Raw genomic sequence first — 18,768 nt, 5'->3', positions numbered from 1 at the left:
CCTGTTGCCCTGCACGCACCCACAAATGCAAACACACGAGCAGAGTGCATATGTGTAAACCACAATTGCACCACACATCAAAGTATAGCACCGGATCTCACAGTTAACTCTAAAGTAATGAGCAGTAAAGGCTTTCAAAGCATTGCCTATGGAGATTTTTGGGTACCATAATTGTTTTGCAAAATATCACAGGCGCATGCAATTTTAAGACTTGACATATTTGGTTATTATATTGTGTGCGTTTGTACTAAATAACAGTTTTGTTATATTTTTTTCCCCTGAAAATATGTGTTTAATAAACATAGAAAATTGCAACTACTATCTTTTTATTTTACTGGTTCTCTACTTTCAGAAAATATATAATGTTCTGTGGGTTTTAGGTCATTATATGGCCATAAATACAAACATTTACAATTTATAAAAAATGAAAAAAATGCTCTGGCATCAAACTGGTTAAAACAAAGTAAACGAATTCAGCCACTATATGTAAGAATTTGTCATCTACAATATATTACTTTTTTTCATTTTTTGGGTTTATGGAACTGAACTCAAAAGTGAAGATTTTCTACGTTATAGGGAACATCTAGAAATATTAATTGCACCTATGCAGTATGCTGAAAAATGTGTACCTTTAGCCTGGAATCCCTCTTGAAAAAAGCAATGCCCTTCCTGGTATGTGACGCACCCCTAAGTTCAGCTCTATGCTGGGTGTCTAGTGGACCCCTTTGCTTTTAAGAAGAGGTGGGCTCCCTCCAGGCTCACCTGTCCTCTGCCTATCCATTATAATGGGATAAAATAAGAAATGTTGCTGCGCTAAACATAAATGATGAATAACCAAGTGTCCATAAAGTATGAATCACTTGTGCTGTTCTAAGTAATACAAGTGTAATGCTTGATGAACATTCAATTTAAGTAAATATAATAAATGCACATTCTGGTCACCCAGGTGCACCTCCACCAGTGATCATATAGAATGCCTCCTTATCAGAGGTCTAGACTCCACATTATAAGGGTCTAGACAAACATGGTATGTACGCACAGGAGATCCAATCAGCTTCCTCTATTGTGCTGCAGGTGATGGTACAACCATGGTTGATGATAAAGATTACTCCATAGCAAGGTCCATAAGAAAGATATAAAATGCCACAAAGTGTAAACCTGTTTGACATGTTATTAAAGGTAATAGTGCTAAACAAATAGAGAAATCCAGTAGAAATCAGTGATTTGTAAATCCAAAACATTCCTAGAAGTTGATCGACAAGTGTGCAGGTTTGGCGTGCGTAATAATCTCATGGACATGGACTCCAACCAATGCGTTTCGTTAGAATTAACATCATCTGCCCCAGTTTAGTTATTTATGTTTAGCGTGGCAACGTTTATTGTCTTATCAGGTTTATCACATATGGTCCTGTTGTGTTGTTGCCAGCAGCTTGTATTTATATATTTGGTTTGTCTATAATTTTTTTCTATCTATACTATCCATTATAATGCATGTGCTTCCACTGTGGAGGCTCTCAAAATTTAGAGTTAGGACTGCAGATAATATTGGGGTGCTGTGAAAGCTTGAAAAAGCTCAGTACAGCTTATTTTTTTACTGAGCTCATATACAGCCCATTCATTGTAATGTGCCTATACACACAGGTGCGGCAACAAGTAAAACTCTGCATTTTGGTGAGTAAATTACTACTATATACGCGTGAATGCGCACAAATGTGCACTAATGGACATTATTTACAGTCTGCAGATGAAGAACATGAGAATACGTTTGAGCGAAATTGTGTGGATTCTCTCAAAATTGCGCAAATGCAGATTCGTAAAAATACAAGCAAATACACTAAAAAAAAGGTCTGAAAAAGTAGATGCTCAATCCCGAGTATTGTGTGCAAGAACCTGATGGGTTTTACTTCCTCTTTTGCTCTCGCAAAGTAAAAGCATAATGGGCAAGTAATATGTGCCACTTACCTGCAAACGAAGCGCATCCATCTTCACCCCTCTTCTTTCCAGGGCCATGGAATGTGACTGGCCGGGGTCACGTGACTTCACTCCCACACATGCATGCGGGAGCCACCGGTCACAGCACGGGCCCTTTAGAACCGGCACAATCATGCCCTTGCTTTAGTGCGCATTCACCGATGACGCCAGCACAATTGAATATGGTAAATATCTCTTAAACCGTGCAGGTTTAGGAGATATTTCCAGTACGTACAGGTAAGCCTTATTATAGGCTTACCTGTAGGTAAAAGTGGTGTAACTAGGTTTACAACCACTTTAAAGACCGGCCAAAATTTGCTTCATATATGGTCAACTTAAAGCGGACCTTCAATGTCTCAATGAACAATTTTTAATCCTTAAAGGGGTTGTAAACCCTCACAGTTTTTCACTTTAATGCATTCTATGCATTAAGCCATCAATGAAATCCAGTGACACAGGAGCCTGGGGGCGGGGCTGAGTCTCGGGAGCACGCCTGCACAAGTGCCCCCATGACAAGCATCTCTCTGTGGGGGCACTCAAAAAGAGGAGGAGCCAGAAGCACCTTGGGGGGACCCCAGAAAACCCTTGCACAGAGGAGGCAAGTATAATATGTTTGTTATTATAAAAAAAGAACAAAGCTTTACAATCACTTTAGGTAACATTAGTAAATAGGTAGAGTAGGAAAGTATATCATATTTACGTATTTTAAACCTTTGTTTTTTTTTTTTTTTTTTCATTTCTTCTGTTACTTCCTGGTTTCCAGGTCTAGGTAACTAATGTGATACACCCCTGGAGTCTTCAAGAGTGGAGGAGGGATTTTCTCAGCTAAGCACACCCTCCTACCTGCATGTCTGAGCTAAGGGCAGATGGATTACAGGAAGTAAATGCTGCATAAATCATTTGCCCTTACTCAAGATGGACGCAGCTAGAAATGTGTGTTTTTTCAAAGTGGTTTCTCAGAAAAATAAATCATGGAGACATGGTTGGATGGGTGAGTTTTCTATGAATGTTAAAAATGAATTTGTGTTTTTGATTTGTGGTGCCCAGATGCAGTGTAGTTCCAGCTTTAGGGCTGCTGCCTCTCACTGTTAGTCTCAGGAGATCTGGGATGAGATTTGGTGATGCCACTGACCGATGTTGTCCTTACTTGAAGACTGTGATGAAGAACAGAATGCTTGCCTCTACCAGGTTGACACAGAGACACAGCCCAGAACAAGACGTGGTAGGTCAGTAATAGGGAAAAGATCGGTTGCAGGAAGACCACAGACAATACTGGTGAGTTTTCATTTTTCACCTTCACCCTCTGCCTGACTTTTTTGGGCACAGAATTCAGAGCTCAATTCTACTTCATGCAAAATAAAGATCAGCTTAGAATTAGTTGAGGGTTTGAACTAAGTTTTCTATGCTTAAAGCTGGACTCCAGGAAAAAAAACAATATTTTACTGCATGTTGGTTCCAAGTTACCTCTAATTCTTGGTATACTATAGCTGTCAGATTACAAGACTATTCTGGATGTACAAGAAGAGATCCTGACATTCATCTGCTCCTCCCCTCCTCCTGTCCATTCAGAGAAAACCTTGTATTTTGTGGAAAGAAGAAGACATTTTCTGAATGGCTTTCAAGAGCTGAAGAACAAGCAACCTCCTATGATCATTTTACTACAGATGAAACTCGCAACAACTGGGCCAGGAGATCAAAGCCAAAAGTGGAGTCAGCATTATACCGAAGTAATTAATGCTTGTAACAGACTTCTAGCAGAGGTAGTGAGTCAGTCAACGGCAAAACATTTAATAAAAACACTGGGTGGATTTGGTATTAAACATAGGGACACCACATCCAAAGAGCTTGTGAAAATTCCAAGAGCAACAGTGTGGACTCAATCACTCCCCATACTTTATTAGTATTAACAATAAAAACTAGACAGAGTCCAACTAAGTTGCTAAAAGAAGAGTAAACTTGTTACAATGCAGCTAAGGCCACTATGTAATGCCATTCAATATAGACCAGGGGCGGACTGACAACTCATGGGGCCCCCGGGCAGTAGGGGATCATGGGGCCCCCTTTGTCCCCACCCAAACACAAGCCACACCCTCACAAAGCACCACGTATATATTGCACTGGTGCATCATATGCATTGGTGACAGAATTTCTCTACTGTATGTTCAAAATAAAGGTTTAAAGAGTTAGGAAAAATAAACTCACATTAACCACGTACATTTACTGCGGGGCTGCGTCTCCTGTGAGCAGAATCACATACAGGTACTTGATTCTGCACTTGCGGGTCTGCGCGTTGTTTGATTGGACACACCGAGAGCTAATCAGAGGGTCCGGCGGGCCCCGACGATTGTTTCCAACAAAGGCAGAACGGGGGTCTTCCGATGTAAACAAGTCCCCAGAGAGCCTCCCTCACTTACATCAGGATCCTCAGAGAGCCCACCTTTACATCAGGGTCCCCAGAGAGCCCCCCATACATCAGGGTCCCCAGAGAGATCCCCCCTTACATCAGGGTCCACAAAGAGCCCCCCTTACATCAGGGTCCACAAAGAGCCCCCCTTACATCAGGGTCCACAGAGAGCCCCCCTCCATACAGCAGGGTCCCCAGAGAGCCCCCCACCATACAGCAGGGTCCCCAGAGAGCCCCCCTCCATACATCAGGGTCCCCAGAGAGCCCCCCTCCATACATCAGGGTCCCCAGAGAGCCCCCCTCCATACATCAGGGTCCCCAGAGAGCCCCTTCCATACATCAGGGTCCCCAGAGAGCCCCCTCCATACATCAGGGTCCCCAGAGAGCCTCCTCCATAAATCAGGGTCCCCAGAGAGCCTCCTCCATACATCAGGGTCCCCAGAGAGCCTCCTCCATACATCAGGGCCCCCAGAGAGCCTCCTCCATACATCAGGGTCCCCAGAGAGCCCCCCATACAGCAGGGTCCCCAGAGAGCCCCCCCCATACATCAGGGTCCCCAGAGAGCCCCCCCTTACATCAGGGTCCCCAGAGAGATCCCCCCTTACATCAGGGTCCTCAGAGAGATCCCCCCTTACATCAGGGTCCCCAGAGAGATCCCCCCTTACATCAGGGTCCACAAAGAGCCTCCCTTACATCAGGGTCCACAAAGAGCCCCCCATAGATGTGGGTCCCTAGAGAGCCCCCCATACATCAGGGTCCCAGAGAGCCCCCCAAAAATATGGGTTCCCAGAGAGCCCCCCATACAACAATGTCCCCAGAGAGTCCCCTCATAGATCAGGGTCCCTAGAGGCCCCCCATAGATCAGGGTCCCCAGAGGCCCCCCCATAGATCAGGGTCCCCAGAGGGCCCACCCATACATCAGGGTTCCCAGAGAGCCCCCTCCATACATCAGGGTTCCCAGAGAGCCATCTCCATACATCAATGTCCCCAGAGAACCCCCCATACATCAGGGTCCCCAGAGAGCCCCCTCCATACATCAGGGTTCCCAGAGAGCCCCCTCCATACATCAGGGTTCCCAGAGAGCCCCCTCCATACATCAATGTCCCCAGAGAACCCCCCCATACATCAGGGTCCCCAGAGAGCCCCTCCCCCCATACATCAGGGTCCCCAGAGAGCCCCCTCCATACATCAGGGTCCCCAGAGAGCCCCCCTCCATACTTCAGGGTCCCCAGAGAGCCCCCTCCATACTTCAGGGTCCCCAGAGAGCCCCCTACATACATCAGGGTCCCCAGAGAGCCCCCTCCATACATCAGGGTCCCCAGAGAGCCTCCTCCATACATCAGGGCCCCCAGAGAGCCCCCTCCATACATCAGGGTCCCCAGAGAGCCTCCTCCATACATCAGGGCCCCCAGAGAGCCCCCCCCATACATCAGGGTCCCCAGAGAGCCCCCTCCATACTTCAGGGTCCCCAGAGAGCCCCCCCCATACATCAGGGTCCCCAGAGAGCCCCCTCCATACATCAGGGTCCCCGAGAGCCCCCCTCCATCAGGGTCCCCAGAGAGCCCCCTCCATACTTCAGGGTCCCCAGAGAGCCCCCCTCCATCAGGGTCCCCAGAGAGCCCCCCTCCATCAGGGTCCCCAGAGAGCCCCCCATACATCAGGGTCCTCAGAGAGCCCCCTATACATCAGGGTCCTCAGAGAGGCCCCTCCATATTTCAGGGTCCCCAGAGAGCCCCCTCCATATTTCAGGGTCCCCAGACTTAACCCCCCCCCCGCAGGTTCCCCTGTACCTGGCTGTGCACATCCAACCCCCAGCACGGGGAGGTGGGAGGGGCGATCGGCAGCTCTATGGTGCCTGTGGACCGCGGGATCTCCCTGGGGTTTGTATTTCTCCTTCACAGTGTATAGAGTGGAGAGGGGAGGAGCCTCTGACCCGGGCAGCAGTCGGCAACAGTGTACAAGCCGAGCAACTCACTGAAGAGTGAAACTTATAGCTGCCCGGGTCAGAGGCCCCTCCCCTCTCCACTCTATACACTGTAATGGAGAAATACAAGCCCGAGGGAGATGCCGCTGTAACGACATATTCGATCGCCGCCTCCCATCTCCCAGGCCCCTACTGAACTGAAAGCTAGAGGTGCAGGGGAGATGCTGTGTCTTGCCCCCCCCCCCCCCCGCAGCGGCAGAACGGCTCCACCGCAGCACTGCCAGCAGCATAGGAGCTTCTCACGGGCCCCCTACTGGCCGCGGGCCCTCGGACGGCGTCCGAATGCCCGAATGGTCAGTCCGCCCCTGATATAGACATACATTACATCAAGGCAAAAAATATATATGTATGAGAGCAATAACTCTTAAGCCTAATACATACAGAAGCCAAATGTTGGGCAGCAATGGCCGTTTAATAGAAACCAGCCGACATTCGGCCCATGTGTACTGCAACTGGTCGGACAGAAGCCAGCTGTTGTTGGGGCATGACTGGAAAAGGTCTGCCGATCGTCTCCTGGTCGGTGCTCTCAGCCAATGGCCAATGTCAGAACACAATAGAACAGCAGAGGGGATCACTGTACTGACATCGGATTGTTAGGAGCTGTCAGCTTTTTTTTCTTTCGTTCAACCCTACATGGTAGAACAAAAAAATAAAAAAATAAATAGTGTGTACTTGGCTTTAGCGAAGTACGATATGGCTTTGATTCCTCAACATGTTTCGCAAAAGACTGCCTGCTTCCTCAGGAGGATAATAGCCACTACTAAAAGGCCTTTAAAAAAAAAACCATATATATATATATATATATATATATATATATATATATATATATATATATATGTATATGTATATATATATATATATATATGTATATATATATATATATATATATATATATATATATATATATATATATATATATATATATATATATATATATATATATATATATATATATATATAATATATATATATATAGATAGATATATATATATATATAAAATGATTTGGCATATATGGGTACACAAATATAAACTATGTGCTATAGTAGAACTGGATACACACAAATGTATGCAGTTCTACATCACTCCAAAAAAGAGACTTCCATGCGGTAAAGACCAAACCACAAAGCTCCTGATTCACTCCCTGGTTATCTCTCGCCTTGACTACTGCAACTTCCTCCTCATTGGCTTACCTTTAAATAGACTATCCCCCCTTCATTCCATCATGAATGCTGCTGCCAGACTCATCCACCTTACAAACTGCACAGTGTCTGCCACCCCTCCCGAGCCTCACCCATCCTCTGGAACTTACTACCCCAAGCTGTCAAAATGTCTCCAAATGTATCCACCTTTAGGCTCCCTGAAAATTTTCCTCTTCAGAGACGCCTATCCTGCCTCCATCTAACAACTGCACTATTTTCTCCATTAGCTCATCCCCCACAGCTATTACCCTTTTGTATAACTTGACCCTCCCTTTTAGATTGTAAGCTCTAACGAGCAGGGCCCTCTGATTCTCCCTGTCTTGAATTGTATTGTAATGTCTACCCTAATGTTGCAAAGCGCTGCGTAAACTGTAGGTGCTATATAAATCCTATATTATAATAATAATAATAATAAAGACCAAACCAGATGAAAAGACAGGGAAGACCCCAGTGAACCACCAAATCAGCCACATACTGATGCAGAGGGATTCAAACATGCTGGGCACAAACATGTCAATCAAAAAAGTAAGAAAAAAATGGGGCAGACTACATTGTCTTCTTTTCTGCTGTCACCCTTCTATGTTTCTATATGTTGAAGATTTTAGCATCCACAGCAACCCTCCAAATGTAGTATACCAAGGATTAGAGGTAACACCTCAAAAAATATATTTTTTCCTGGCATTTGGCTTTCGGGCTACATTCACACCAATGTGTTTTTTTCATGCTTTTTGCATAAACGCAGGACATTTTTTTTAAACATGGGTTCCTATGGAACGCATTCACATCAATGCATTTTTGTGCCTCTGCATTTTTGGAAAGGGTCAGGGACTTTTTAAAACTTTTTAACCTTTTTTTTTTTTTTTTGCGTTTTTGGTTCAATAGACTTAAATGAGAAGCTGCAGAAAAGCATGTAGTGTGTTTTTAGTGTGAATTTGCGGCAGTTTTTAATCTGCCCTACAAACAAATTAGCAAAAAAAAAAAAGCATACAAAAACGTAAAAAGCAAATGGCGGCAAAATCGAGGTAAAATCGCAGTAATAACTGCAGAAAGCACATCAAAAAGCACTGCAGAAACGCTTAAAAACAAACTACATAGGTGTGAATCGAACCTCAAAAAGGTCTACCCCACACCATTGTCCTTACTGGCTTCAATTGATTTGTTGATGTGTAGTCAAGGCCTGGACTCAAGCCTCTTTGCCACTAGACCTCAGATGAATGATTTATCCACTGCATAGGTTTCTTCAGTCTTCATGCATGGTGCTGCATAATTGCCGATGGACTACATCCTGCCAGAGTATTGCTATCACTTACTACATTGTTCATTGCTATGTCCAATATCTGTTACTACTTCTCTCATCCACATACCAATTGTGGTTGTCTTCCAGTTGGCCATATTGGACTAACTCATGTTTGAATGCCAGTCTACGTGTATTTGACTCTACTGTAATTCTCAAAAAACTTTTTTTCCATAAAAAGACACAAAACTAAAGTGTCATTTATTTGGATGCTCGTATAATATACAATAAGCTGTATATACGTATGTTTTTCCAGGTGTTTTCTGATATACCACGACTTTCACCGAGCACTATATCACTCTCTGTTGGTCCAGCTAAGTTTTTCGTTAGAATCACTTTGTGAAAGAATGTTTCTTCTTGGCAGGTCTGTGGATTATAGAAGCCAGGGAGAATTATGGCACAGTGTGTTGGAAGGGCATGGATAAACTTCAGAGAGCTCAGGGTGAGGGGAGGGCAGAGGAATAAAAGAGAACTTGTTGTGGCCACTTTAGATTCCAGCATCCTGACCACAAGAACAGGCATCACTCTGTGCTATTATCTCCTGTACTCTCCTCTTCCTCCTCCGACACACCTTCCTCCACCCCTCCTCCTCTGATCCATCCGTTTACTTTTCCATGTGCGGAATTTTCCATGTGCATACCAGAACAGCCACTAGATGTCCTATAAATTCCCACACAGAGCGACAACGACTCTGTACAGTGCAAGGAGCAAAGCACTATGTGCAATATACAATACCAATAGCAACCAATCTGAATTCACTGTACAATACCAAAAACAAGATGTAATCACTTTATTTTGCCTTTTTTTATATAGTGAATAAGGCGAAATATTCTACAGGTAGGGCCTGTATTTTTTTTATCTATTAACAAAATTGAAAATAAATGAACAGAACAGAAATCCAAATCAAATCAATATTTGACCATCCTTTGCTTTCAAAACAGCATCAATTCTTCTAGGTACACTTGCACACAGTTTTTTGAAGGAACTTGGCAGGTAGGTTGTTCCAAACATCTTGGAGAACTAGCCACCGATCTTCTGTGGATGTAGGCTGCCTCTAAACCTTCTGTCTCTTCATGTAATCCCAGACAGACTCCATGGTACTAATGTCAGGGCTCTGTCGGGGCCAAACAGTGCCAGGACAAGGTCATCTAGAGCCCAGGGCAAACATGCCAAATTGCGTCATCCCCCCAAGATTTATGAGCTTTATTTGTCAGCAAAAGTCCCCTCTCCCAAAAAAGAAATTGAACACCAATCTGCATGCTTACCCCCTAAGCATACCCCCCCCCCCATACAAATCTGCACCCTGCTGAAATCCCCTTTCCCAACACGGATCTTTGCCCCCAGCACAAATCCACCCTGTCCCCCCCCCAAAATAATCCCCCTTCCTTAGTACAAATCGTCCACTGTTAAATTTCCTCTGTGAGCACAAATCCTCTCCCCCCACTCCAAACTCCCCTCCCAGCACACATTCTCCCAGTTGCCCATCCTAGCACAAATCCCCCCTAAATTTCCCCTCCTAGCACCAATACCCCCAATCATTCTCACTAGCACAAATCCTCAACCCCCCCCCCAAAAAAAATCCCTCCTAGCACAAATCACCTCCCACCCATCATCTTACCTTTTCTATTACAAACCCCAAAATGTCCCCCTCCTAGCATAAATCTTCTTCCCCCATCCTCCGTCCGAACACAAATCTCCCCAAATCACCACCCCTAGTACACTTCCCCAAATTTCCCCTCTAAGCCCCTGTACACACGGTCGGAGATTCTGCCAACCAAATGCGTCGGATTTTGTCCATCGGATTTAGTCAAAACTGTTGCATACACACGGTCGGATAAAGTTGTCGAAAAATCCGATCTTTCAGAACGTGATGACGTAATTTCGTTACGATGGGACTACATTCAGGCTAGTAGCCAATAGCTTTGATGTAGGAATTTGATCTGAGCATGCGTGGCACTTGATCCGATCAAAATTCGCTACACATGATCAGAGTATGTCCGATCGAACCAGTTGGTCGGGAAATATTTCCAACATGTTGGAAAATTGGGTCTGACGGATATTCCGACGGAATCAGTCCGATGCATACCACACACAGTCGGATTATCCGACGAGGCGGTCCGATAGGACACATTCCGACGGATTCTCTGACCATGTGTACAAGGGCTTAGAACAATTCGTATCCCCTGCTGCCCCTCCAAATTTCCCCTCTCAACACAAATCTCCTCCCCCAACCTTGTTGTGGTGCGCACCCCCCACCTCACATGATACCACAGTGCCCAGGGCAGCCGTCCCTCCTGCCCACCCCTTGTCACGGCCCTGGGGCCAAACCATCAGTTCCAGGACTCTTTGTTCTTCTTTATGCTGAAGGTAGTTTTTAATGACATTGGCTGTATGTTTGGGGTCATTGCCCTGCTGCAGGATCAATTTGGGGCCAATCACACTCACTCCCTGATGGTATGGTATGATGGATAAGTATCTGCCATTGAGGATTCTGGCCAAATCTTTAACTCTATTTGCAGAAATGCAGCCCCAAATTTGCAAGGAACCTCCACCATGCTTCACTGTTGCCAGCAGACCCTCATTATTAAAAAATTGGGGTTCAGTCAGCGCAAAATAAATCCAACCCTAAAAAAACATGCAGCTGAACACTGAAGGCAACTATAATAAAAACCTCAGAGCAGTACTAAATATGTAACAGTGCAGCGCTAATAAACATGTTACTGATGACATATAGTATTTAAAGTCCTTTGCAAAATAAAAGAAGCAAATGGATGGAAGAGAAAAGGTTGATAGTGACGTTCTCCTCTGTGGTGGTAAGCGTGATCACAGATATTCCTATAGTGCAAGCTTAATCAGTGATTCCACCACCAGCTATCCAAACCGCTCATCTCAGGTATCAGACCCCTGAGCTAACAGATGGGTCAAATATGCATTCTCCACTAAGCCCTTGTACACACGGTCGAACATTCCGACCACAAACTCCGTCTCATTTTTTCTGACGGATTTTGTCCGAAACTGGTGTTGCATACACACGGTTGGACAAAGTTGTCGGAAAATCTGATCGTTCAGAATGTGATGACGTTCATTCGTTACGGCGGGACTACTTTCAGGCTAGTAGCCAACAGCTTTTGTCTCGTAATTTGATCTGAGCATGCGTGCCACTTTGTCCGATCGGAATGCTCTACAAACATTCGGACAAAGTCCGAACGGATCATGTTGTCGGAAAATTTTATATCCAGCTCTCAAAATTTGTTGGTCGGACATTCCGACAGAAAAAGTCCACACACCGTCGAAATTTCTGACCGTGTTTACAAGGGCTAACAGTGGTCGTGACTGGAAGTCTGGGTAGGCAGATGGATAGGATGAGACGTCTTGCCACTTTGCACAACCTCATGCTGTTAATCTCACTTTCCAACCATGGGGCCATAAAATACAGTAAAAAGTATATAGTGCACACTGTATGGCTAAAACACTTATTAAACACATTAAATGAATTATTAAACACATTTATTAAAATGACAGGTACTCAAATACATAGCACTATAACCCTAGTACTGGGGTGAATGGCGTACAGTTTTATGTCTGGAAAGACTGTACTCCAATCACTCCAGCACTAGGGTTATAGTGCTATAACCTCGATGGTCTCCTGCGCCCCTCCTGATATCAATATTGAGTATTACATATGTATTGATGTTTATACATTTTTGCATTATGCTTTGATTTTAATTGTATGTCAATAAATCTTCTATATTTGTATATACATGTTAGAGGTGTGACTAATTGGGACTCAACCCATCTCTCTTTCTTTTTATCTATATTTTTTATTGTTTTCGGTGAATGCCATATTCACCTGACTGCCATCCCAGGCCTAAACATGACCTTAACCATATTCACCGACTCTTCAATCTCTCACTAGAATACTGACAAAGACTGGGTACTTTTTTGTGTGGGGCCCATGTATCAATTCCCTGCCTCTCACAATGCAGCCAGCCAATTGCTGGAGCCAATCATGTCATGTAGAGGGTGGAGGGTGCAGGGTGGAGGGAGCAGGGTGTGCTTTGTCTTTTGCAAATATCGACATTTGGAAATGGGAGACTTTGTATGTTTCCTCTGCTGATTTTCTTGGTCTGGTCAAAGATGCTGAACCCAGAACACAAGTAGGCAAAAATGTCAGCAACAACAACTTGCAATGAAGGAAATTTGGGCTTTCAGATCAATGCGGAGGTGGTGGGGATGGCACTTTTTTTGCAGGTAAGTCTGCCAAAATACGAAAAAATGCTTTAACCACTTAAGGACCGGAAAGATTTGCCCCCTTATGACCAGACCAGTTTTTGCGATATGGCACTGCGCTGCTTTAACTGAAAATTGCGCAGTCGTGCAACATTGTACCTAAACAAAATTGACGTCCTTTTTTTCACACAAATAGAGCTTTCTTTTGGTGGTACTTGATCAACTCTGCAGTTTTTATTGTTTGCGCTATAAAAAAAAAAAAGACCGACAATTAAATAAAAAAAACTAATATTTTTTACTTTTTGCTATAATAAATATCCCAATATTTTTTTTTTTAAAACAAAGAATAGGTATTCTTCTACATATTTTTGGTAAAAAAAATAGCAATAAGCATATATTGATTGGTTTGCGCAAAAGTTATAGCGTCTACAAAATAGGGGACAGATTTATGGAATTTTTATTATAAATTTTTATTTTACTAGTAATGTCGGCGATCTGAGATTTTTTAGTGGGATTGCGACATTGCGGCGGACAGATCGGACACCTTTGACACTTTTTTGGGACCAGAGACATTTATACAGCGATCAGAGCTATAAAAATGCACTGATTACTGTAGAAATTTTACTGACAGGGATGGGGTTAACACTAGGGGACGATCAAGGGGTTAAATGTGTTCCCTGGGAGGTGTTTCTAACTGTGGGGGGGGGGGGGAGTGGACTGACTGGGAGTAGAGCGATCGCTGTTCCTAATTACTAGGAACAGCAGATTGCTCTCTACTCCCGTGTCAAAACGGGGATCTGTTTGTTTACATTGACAGATCTCAGTTCTGCCTCTCTGTGGAGCAATCACGGGTGGCTGGCGGACATCGCAGCCGTCGGCTACATGCATCGGCTCTGGCGGCCTGCACGCGCCCACTGTATCTATTAGACGGACCGCCCTACCAGTACGGTGATTTGCTAAATAAAGTCGACCTGCCACCATATATCGATGGTGGCTGGCCAGCAAATGGTTAACTAACAAAGTTGTTTATATTGTACTAAACTGTCACCCATCCTTCAAATTTATGTCCTGGTTATTTATATATGCTGTGCACCCCGGAGAATGGCATTCCCATCAGTGCTGCTATCCCTCCGTTCAGCGACAGGAAAAAGCGCTTTTTCCAGTCTCTAATGCCTTGTACACACGGTAGGAAAGTCCGACGGAAAAGGTCCAATCAGATTATATTATATTTATATTGTTGGAAAATCCGATCATATGTGGGCTCTATTGGACTTTTTCCGTCAGAAATTCAGACGGAAAAAAATTGAGAGCAGGATCTCAAATGTTCCGACAAAAAAATCAGATCGGACTTTTTCCGATCGTTTGTAGAGAATTGCGATTGGACAAAGTGCCACGCATGCTCAGATCAAATTATGAGACCAAAGCTATTGGCTACTAGCCTCAACGTAGTCCCGTCGTAACGAACGAACGTCATCACGTTCTGAACGATTGGATTTTCCGACAACTTATGCCGCGTACACACGATCAAACTATCGGGCGGAAAAGTCCGGCGTGTGGGCTCCGGCTGACTTTTTTTACCCAAAAGTCCGGCGGAAAGTAGTTTTGACTCAAAAACTGTCCGCCGGACTCGGTGTTCTGTGAATGGCGTCCATGTTGAGTGAGCGATCCCCTGTGTTCACTATGCAGAAGGGCAGCTTCCATTGCCACCTTCCATAGCAGTCCCACTTTGTGTGCGTCCAACCACAATCACTGCAGGTAATCCATGGCTGTGTGAACAGTCACAAATAGCTGTGGCTACCGACAGCCTGTCATTGCACTGTATGGGCTTGGCAGCCACCCCTTTCCGCACACCGCTGCCAATCCCAGCTGTGGGAATCCCTAGATTCTTACTGCTGGGATTGGCAGCATGGCTAAATGCCCATAAAAGTGAAGCCTTATGCCCCATACACACGAGCGGATTTTCCGCCGGAAAAAACTTGGATGGTTTTTCTGAAGGAATGTTTTTCTGACAACAGAATTTCGCTCAAGCTTGGCTTGCACACAAAAGTTCGCCAAACTTTTGACCATCAAGAACGCGGTGACGTACAACACTATGATGAGAAAATGAAGTTCAATGCTTCCGAGCATGCGCCGAATTGTTTCCTAGCATGCGTAGGAATTTTGCGTGTCGGAATTTGTACAGACGAACGGAATTTCCGATCGGAACTTTTTACGACCGAAAAATTGAGAACCTGATCTCAATCTTTTGCTGGCCGAAATTCCGCCAGCAAAAGTCAGATGGAGTATACACACGATCGCATTTTATGACCAAAAGCTCTCATCGGACTTTTGCTGGCGGAATTTCCGATCGTGTGTACGTGGCATAAGAAATGATTCTAAGGCTGGGTTCACACAATTGCGAGTTGGATGCAGATCCTCCACATCCAATTCGCATAGCAGGAGATTTTGACCGGCTCTCTGTGAAGCTGGCTCACACATCTCTGCTGCAGCTCCAATGTCAATTTTCACAGGAGCCTTTTGCGTCTTTTGGTCCATTTCAGGTCTGAATTCTGCCAAAAATTCGGACCTGAAACGGTGAACGGGATGCACAGGACCCCTGCTGGGAGCCGCATTGGTATTAGGTGTGCACTCACCATAGAGGTTTACTTTTCTTTTCCGTAAAACAACATAACCATGTTATACTTACCTGCTCCCTGCAATGATTTATTGGGCCCCCCACCTGCGCTCCTGGTTCCTCCCCCTTCTAAATCCCCCCAGAGCAAGCATGGTTTTTGGATGGAGTGATTATTATCAGTGAAAGAAAATCACTAATTTGGGTGGTCACCAGAAGAGAAATAGGGGGGAAATCTTCCAATGGGGACACTAATTATGGTGACAACAAGGAAGTAAGTCACTTTGGAGGGATTTTCTCTCATATCCTATTTTGGTTACGGGATCAGAAGTGAAAGGAAATCTCCCAAATGGGCCACAGATAAAAGAATAAATCTGTACAAGGTGGAGAACACATTGAAATTTCTTTATATTATCATCAAAAATGATTATTACAAAATCTTGGAAATCAGCTACCTTGCCATTTGAACAGCTCAAGCATCAACTTTCCTGGATTACGGTAAATGAGCGCATGGCGGCGATCCTGCATGATAAAATATGGGTGTTTGAGAGGGTTTGGGACCCATGGGTCAGATATTTGAATGGAGCTCCTCGATCCATACTGGTTTAGCTCAGACTCCGGATGATGGGATTCGGCACGCGCTGACATACCTTATTCCTTTTTCTACCTTTTCTTTCTCTCCCCCCCCCCCCTCTCAGGACTCTTACACACAATCGTAATTCCGGCCAGAAAAAGACTGATGAGAGCTTTTCATCGGAAAATGCGACTGTGTGTATGCTCCATCGGAATTTAGCTGTCCGAATTTCTGCCAACTAAAAATTGATAGCATGTTCTCAATTTTCCCAACGGAAAAACGTTCTATCGGTAATTCCGATCGTGTGTATGCAATTCCGACACGCCAAAAATAACGCATCCTCAGGTTCAGCTACAAGACGAAAGCTATTGGCTACTGGCTATTGAACTTCCTTTTTCTAGTCCCGTTGTACGTGTTGTACGTCACTGCGTTCTAAACGATTGGAATTTGGTGTGACCGTGTGTAGGCAAGACATCTTGAGCAGAATTCCATCGGGAAAACCATCAGAGCTTTTTCCGACGAGAATTACGATCGTGTGTATGCGGCATCAGTCTTTGCCACAGTCTTGAGTGGGTTTCTTTATTTTTATTTTCTTTCATTTACTTTGATAGTGAGGAATTTATTCCTTGTGAGAACACACAATTTATATAAATACGGTCAAGGTTTATTAAGGTTCTGCCAATTCAATATGTATTTCAATGAAGAGTAATATGTGTTCTATGTTACAACTTTTGTATACCCTTTTGTGAAATACTTCCATACAAATAATGAGACAGAAGAATAAATCTGAGAGGGGTTATAATCCTCCCTTAACTCTATCCAAAATGAAAAAAATAAATAAATACATTTTACCTTTAGTTGTACTTTTATTTAAAAATATGGTCAGGAAAAAAATAAAACGAATGCACCCCCTACATGCAAGAACTGGTTAGTTGTAATCTTTGACGCTTCTGTTGTGGGGTGTACATCCCCTTTAAATCTCTCTGCTGTCTGGGATCTCAGGGTACACTGATTTGTGATGAGGACAGAGGATGTGAACACATGTGTTGTACACCCCCTCCTCTCCTCCTCCTCCTCTGATTACACCGGGTATAGGTTTGCAGTGCTCCTCCCTGGAGTCTCCTCACCTCCTCCTCCCTCCTCTCCATTCTGAGCTCAGCGCAGGACGCTGGGACTACCCTGCCTGGATCCCGGACTCTGCCAGCGCTCCCAGCGCTCCCAGCATGGTCCTGCTCTGTACAGTGGGTGGCATGTGCTCAGTGTTGGGCTGAGATCACAGGTAAGTGGCCCTACTCTCTGTGTATGGGGTGTCCTAGGACCGTGGGATGACAGTCCTCATTTGTCCCCCTCCCTGTACAAAACTTACTATTTACATTGCATGACTTGGAGGAGTTTGTGTGGCAGCCTCCAACTCCATTATATAATGTGTATGGGAAGTTCCTGATCAGGAGGGCCAGTCCTACATTGTGCCTGCCAGGTCCCTGAACAAATCCACCTTCCCTGCTTCATCTGGAGTTATATACGGTGTGTCCTATAATTATATATACTATGGATCCTGAGTTATGCTATGGGGGGGAGAAAGAGGGACTGTGGGTACTGAGCTGTATGTGGACTGTGGGTCCTGAGCTGTATGTATATTGACACACACACACACACACACACACACACACACACACACACACACACACACACACACACACACACACACACACACACACACACACACACACACACACACACACACACACACACACACACACACACACACACACACACACACACACACACACACACACACACACACACACACACACACACACACACACACACACACTGTGGATAGGCCATGGAGGGTTTATGGTTCTTTCATAGGATGCTGAACGTTTAAATCAAATATTTATTCTGTTCCTAAATAATATTTGTATTGTGCATTACAAAGAAAACATTGTTGCAGCTTGTGTCTGCTCTGTAGCTTTGTTTAGAGTTGTAAATATTTTATACAGAAAGATCATTATTTATGGTGATGGAATCATAGGAGACTGCACTGTACTTCCTCCAAGGACTACAACTCCCAGTGTGTCCGCTGTGCAGTGCCTCTCTGTACCGGTCACATTGGTCCAAATCTAAGATCCTGGATACTTCCTGCTTGAGTCATGACAGTCGCTGGATTAGAATAACTGTTTATGTCCTGTACAGGATTAAGTATAGTATGGCTGATAACCTTTCTTGTTGAAAGAAAGTCCCATTTGTAGTTTGTGAGGAGCCATGTGGGGGTCACAGCAAACATGTGGAAGAAGGGGCTCTGGTCAGATGAGACCAAAATGTAACTTATTGGCATAAAAGCAAAACGCTATGTGTGGCGGAAAACTAACACCGCACCAGTGGCGGCCCTTCTGTTGTGGGCGCAAGGGCGCCACCCTCCCTGTACACATGCCCGGCCCCTTTCACGATGCCAGGCGCATGAATTACTATGGCAGGGAAAGGCAGGGGTGTGTATTT

General features: G+C 44.6%; 1 protein-coding gene across 4 annotated transcripts in view; it reads left to right on the top strand.

Annotated features, from left to right (window-relative positions):
• Positions 1-17,366: 17,366 nt before the first annotated feature.
• LOC143960980 (volume-regulated anion channel subunit LRRC8E-like) overlaps positions 17,367-18,768 on the top strand; it is a 71,906-nt gene continuing 70,504 nt past the window's right edge. For 2 of the 4 annotated variants that reach the window (XM_077470061.1, XM_077470062.1), the window contains exon 1: positions 17,367-17,548. The gene's annotated coding sequence lies outside the window, so the exon portion shown is untranslated. Of the gene's footprint in view, positions 17,549-17,752; positions 17,794-18,768 lie in introns of those variants that run through there. The other 2 variants (XM_077470060.1, XM_077470063.1) reach the window with 2 other exon arrangements.

The sequence above is a fragment of the Lithobates pipiens genome, unplaced genomic scaffold (assembly GCF_037356315.1).
Source record: "Lithobates pipiens isolate NorthernLeopardFrog02 unplaced genomic scaffold, aLitPip1_a1.2 Scaffold_8, whole genome shotgun sequence".
NCBI lineage: Eukaryota > Metazoa > Chordata > Amphibia > Anura > Ranidae > Lithobates > Lithobates pipiens.
Note: the sequence above shows the minus strand (reverse complement) of the source record. Positions and strands in the feature narration are given on the sequence as shown.